This window comes from Furipterus horrens, unplaced genomic scaffold (genome assembly GCF_987537825.1).
Source record: "Furipterus horrens unplaced genomic scaffold, mFurHor1.1.pri manual_scaffold_17, whole genome shotgun sequence".
Taxonomy (NCBI): domain Eukaryota; kingdom Metazoa; phylum Chordata; class Mammalia; order Chiroptera; family Furipteridae; genus Furipterus; species Furipterus horrens.
Genome location: NW_028327187.1, coordinates 109818677 through 109824388, shown reverse-complemented (window position 1 = coordinate 109824388; position 5712 = coordinate 109818677). Strand labels below are relative to the sequence as shown.

The window sequence follows — 5712 nt, the reverse complement described above, 5'->3', positions numbered from 1 at the left end:
GCAGCAGAGAAAAAGAACCCCAACCTTTTGCAACAACATGGATGGAACTAGAGAGAATTATGCTTACTGAAATAATCCAGGCGGTGAAAGAGAAATACTATATATCACCTAATACAGGAGACTAATGAACAACACAAACAAATGAACAAAATTGAACCAGAGACATGTAAACGAGGAACAGAGTAACAATTATCACGGGGTAGGGGGAAAGTAAGTAGGGGAAAGGTTTAGTAAAGGAACTAGTATAAATAATATATGGACATGGAGAATGGGGTGGGGATTGACTGTGGGAGAAAGGGTAGGCTGGGTTGGTTGGCGGGGAGCAATGGGGGGAAAAGTGGGACAATTATAATAGAAAAACAATAAGAATAATTTTTTTAAAAAAGGATCAACTCAGTCCAAGAAAGTCCGTGTCCATCACACCTGAGTTCCCACACACATACTAACCGCCAAAAGCTTTTGCCGATGACGGCCAATCCCACCCTGGCCTATGCAGCCCTCTTGGAGGAGCTCGGTGTCAATCCTCTCAGAGCCTTTCCTCCGAACCGGAGGGAAAGAAGTAGAATTTAATAGGGCAGTTTGCGGGATGTCGCCTTACCCTCCTCCTCAGACATTGTGAGGCAGGAATCAGCTGGGAGTGCGTCCGGCTCAGCTTCTGCACCGTTACTGAAAAGCAACTGTGCCCTGGAGCAGGCTGTGGTAGCCGAAGGCGCGAAACCGTTAAAGTGTGAACACTTATGTCCGAAGGGCGGTCTTGCTGCTGCGCAGAAGAACCCAGCCTGCAAATGCCCGGATGGAGAGAAGGGGGCGGGGCCAACCACAAGTATGGCGCCTCCGTTACGGCACCTTATATCTATATTCCTATATATATTTGTTCTTGGAAAACTTTCAGTTTAAACAGAAAAGTAACTATTACTGTGTCACCCAGGAATAAGTGAGAGTATGATCATCCTTCATAGCTGTAAACTGGCAAACTCCAAACGGGAGATGTGATCTACGTAAACAACACTTATTAATCCAGAGTATATTTACCTTCCAAAGAGATCATGAGAATTAGTGAAAGAGATTAGAAACAGATTTACATGAGGTCACATCAGAAAACCTGAGAGTGATAGCTAGTGCTTTGGGAAATTCTGTTTCCATGTTCATACTCAGAAGAATAAATTCTTAAAAGATCAGGAACAGGTAGTTTATACTGTAAGTATTAAAAACAATGATATGCACTTTCATCACTTTCTTATTGATTATTAGGATTCAAGTTATTTAAAATCTAGATGTAGGTCCCAACAGTCATTGCCCAAAATGGAAAATTTACATTTCTTTACAGGAAACATAAAAATATGACTATTTGGATCTTGTGTTAATTTACAAGTGATAAGTCCAAATTTAATGTTTCCAAAAAAAAAGTTACACACCTGAAGAAGATTCCAAATAGAATGTCCCCATTAACAACAGCAACCAAGAAATCTAATTCAGTCTATAGATTTTATTTCTGATCAGGGAATAAACTTGCAGTTTATTTTTTGAGTCTGCTTTCTGTTAACATGTACAACTTGTCAGATAACCACATCAATGACTTCCAAGCTCCACTTCCATTGTATTTTCCCCAGTTAACTAAGATGTACCTAGAAATAACATAGCAACTCAAAATAGCTGTAGTGAACTTCAAGAGTTTTGTTTTACTAATTAGCTGACCTTATTCCAGTGAAATTATTAAATTATCCAATAGTCTTTGATTTCAGAATTACTTATACTAAGAGAATCATATACAGAAATCTTTATCAATAATCTTCTATTTACATCTTATAATCAGTTATTTCTAAACAAACTATTTAAAATGAAAAATACACAATATTATTTAAAATAAATACACAATATATTGTGTGTACATTCTCAGACAGGCTTAAAAATGAGGTAATAAAACTCAACTGATTAAAACTTTTATCATTCTGGAAATGGCTTAGAAAAATGATGGTGAAACTTTTTTTTTTAGGTCTTTTCATGGTTTCTTTGAATGTCTCTGAGTACTGTACTTCCTTTTCTATGCTGAAAAATTATGTAAAAAATTCTTGAGCTTTGTTGGATAGTCAGTCATCATCCCAGTTGCTCCCAAATCAAAAGCCCCTTTATATTCTTGTTCTTCATTTAATACCCAAACATACACCTGAATGCCTTGGGCAGTGAGGTGGTAAAACAAAGCTTTTTTCATTAGTAAAATATCAGAAAGCCAAATGAGAAACTTCTGACTTCTGGACATTGTGTGTTGTTCTTTTAATTTCAATATGATAGACAGCATGGGGATTTTTTTTTTTAAACTGTTTTTGCCTGGTCATCAAAGGAATATGCAGTCTTGTGTTATCCTGATGGAAGATTCTGGATTTTTCTGTTGACTAATTCCGGACACTTTTCATCAAGTGCTACTTTCTTTTGGTCTAATTGGGAGCAGTACTTGCTGGAATTAATTGTTTGGTTTTCTGGAAGGAGCTCATAATAGAGGACTCCTTTCCAATTCCACCATGTACATACCATCACCTTCTTTGGATGAAGATTCGCCTTTGGTGTGGTTGGTAGTAGTTCATTTTGCTTGCTCCATGATCTCTTCCATTCCACCTTATTGAAAAGTACCCACTTTTCATTGCCCATCACAATTTATTTTAAAAACAGAACGTTTTTGTTATGTAAGTAATCACATGCAAAAATATGGTCAAGAAGGGTTTTTTTGGTTAACTTATGTAGAACACAAACATCAAAGTGATTAACATAGCCAAGCTGGTGCAAATGATTTTCAATGTTTGATTTGGATATTTTGAGTGTGTTGATTGCTTGCTATCAACTTCAACTGGTCTAACCCACCATGGAGCATCATCCCGCGAGAAAACTTCATAAACCACTTTTTCCATGTTAAAGCAGTCACAGCACCTTCTCCATACACTGCACAAATATTTTTTGCATTTCAGTTGCATTTTTACCTTTCTTGAAATAATAAAGAATAATATGCCAAAAATGTTGCTTATTTTCTTCCATCTTCAATATTAAAATGGCTACACAAAAACTCAACAGTTTTGGTGCTTTTAATGCATGCTGATATGATAGCTGCCACAATACAATTAAAAACTTGTTTTAAATGAAGTTAAAGACAACTAAGCGCTACTAGACCCATCTTACAAACAAAAATTTTGGCCAACCCTGTAGAAAAAGTATATAATGTAGTTGATTTGAGTTCAGACTTTCTAATGTTTTCCAGGTTGTATATTCATATTCAATGCCAACTTTGGGAACAAATCTGAAAATAATTCAGCTTTTAAAATGTGCCCCTAATAAGGCCCACTAAACCCATGCCACCCTGCCCTTCAGCTGAAGTGCTCTCTATTTGCCATTTTCCAAACAACCATGTGCTTCATTCCTCCATAAAATAATAACAGCTACAATTTACCAAGTGCTCACCACAAGCCAGTCACTTAACATATCTGACTTTATGCGTTCCTCAACGCTATAAAAAGTAGCTATTATTGTCCCATTTTAAAGATGAGACCAGAGGCTTAGAGGGTTTAACTTGCTCAAAGTCACAAGGATAGTATCAGAGTTATGATTTCAACACACATATCACCCCCTCCCATCCATTATGTTATTGTACCTCCCCTATGTTATTCTATCTTCCACTCAATAGCCTCTGGAAATTTTCATATACTTCTTGTTCCATGGGCCATCATTCCTACAGCTCCCTGGTCAGAATAAATAACTTCTTCTCTAGAATTCCGTGGCAAGTTACCATTACCCCCTTTTAGCACTTACATCACATTGCCTGATATTAGTAATCATTGTCAACACGTTTCTCTCCTTCTAAGTTCCTGGGTAGCAGCATCACATCTTATTTATATTTAAAATAGCATATCCCTCACAAGGTTCTAAAAAGTAAATGTTGTAAAATATAAAGCACCTGGCACAGTGCCTGGAATTTTGGTTCCTTTTCACTGTTTCAAGTTGTACAAGGACTCTTGGCACTGTAGGTTTCCTCATTTGGGGGAAAGGGTGAGAGTTTCTTCACAGTAAAAAGTAAAGGTATATTTTGTTAAGTAGAAATCCAGAGCTGCTTTGCTGTTGTGGGGGAGTGTAAATGTTTGTAGGAGGGTGCATGGGGAAGCTGAGAACGATGCACTGTGCTGGTGATCCATGTGTTGCTTCTCAACTTCAAATTCACCCCTTTGCCTGCTCTGTGAAAATGCATATATTGTTCACTTTGCTAGTAGCACAATTTGTACCCTTTGTCAGTAGCACAATTAAAGTTTATTTCAGTAGTATGTGCTGGAGAGAGACTGAAAAAGAAATGAGTTTTGTTTTCTTGTTCCTATTTGCTCCCTAAGCAGGCTTCTGCAGAGTGCAGCCATACACACACATATACCCTAGAGGGAAAATTTCCAGTAAGTTCCACCAGTGCAGCACTACAGTGACTTGTCTCATTCACTGAGTCATAGTTCTACCTCTTCACTATACGATCTCAGTCTTAGAGGTAGTAGCTATTCCTTATAGCTATTATTTTATAATTTTTAATTTAACCCTTATTGCATTCTTCCATTATAATTTAGTCCCCTTGTACTCCCTCCCCCCAGCAGTCACATTGTTGTCCATGTCCCTGAGTCCTTTTTCTTTCATTGTAGTTTTAAGTTGCATTTCTCTGGTGATTAGTGACATTGAGCATCTTTTTTTTTTTTTTTTTTTTTATCAATACAGTATTTATTTGTCTTTCCTCTGTCAAACCCTGAGCAACCACTTCCCCAGGCTGCCTGGGGGCATCGGAAAAGGAACATACAGGGCAGACGAGACATGGGAGAAAGAACTATGGGAGGTGGTGACGGCTCCTTCACATGGCGAAGAGGATGAGAAAAGCCACCATCAGGCAAAAGAGCCCCATGGCCTCTGACAGGGCAAAGCCCAGAATGGCGTAGGAGAAGAGCTGTTGCTTCAGAGAAGGGTTCCTGGCATAACCAATGATGAGGCTCCCAAACACAGTCCCAATACCAGCCCCAGAGCCTGCCACTCCTACTGTGGCAGCCCCAGCCCCAATGAACTTGGCTGCTGTGTCGATGTCCCTTGAAATGGCGCTGGTTTGGAAGCTGCGGCTAGAAATAAGTGAGGTCAGAGGATGTGGGGCTGCCAAGCTGCTGAGGCTCTCATCTGTCAGTGTCTCTGTTCGTTTCGCCACCACTGCAGACAGTGACCGGATCAGCAGCTGAGAGGAGCTCCTGACCAAGGTGGGGGTGGACACAAATTTGGCGCAGGTATACATTTTCGGGGGATGAGGGGCTGTGGCAGGAGAGCTGCTCCCAGTGCAGAGAAGACAGGAAGGGGCCGACATTGAGCATCTTATCATATGTCTATTGGCCATCTGTATGTCTTCTTTGGAGAAGTGTCTATTCAGGTCCTTTGCCCGTTTTTCAGTTGGGTTGTTTGTTTGCTTTTTGGTGTTGAGTTTTATATATATTCTTAGAGTTTTCTTTATTTCTTACTAGTCAATCCCTCATTACTCCAACCCTCTGTTACACATAATAATTATTTACATTTAACTTTCTCTGTTCAAATAACTGTGTGTTTTTTCTCTTCATCCTGGAACCAGACTAATGCACTTACCGTTTTGGGTCTCCTTCCAGCACCTAGTACTCAATAGGTACACAACGTCTATTCGTGAAATGTAATTGAATGGCCAACAGATGTTTG

At 39.2% G+C, this 5712-nt stretch overlaps 1 pseudogene; it reads right to left on the bottom strand.

Annotated features, from left to right (window-relative positions):
* Positions 1–4768: 4768 nt before the first annotated feature.
* On the bottom strand, positions 4769–5344 carry LOC149991816 (ATP synthase F(0) complex subunit C2, mitochondrial pseudogene; annotated as a pseudogene).
* Between the last annotated feature and the right edge of the window lie 368 nt (positions 5345–5712).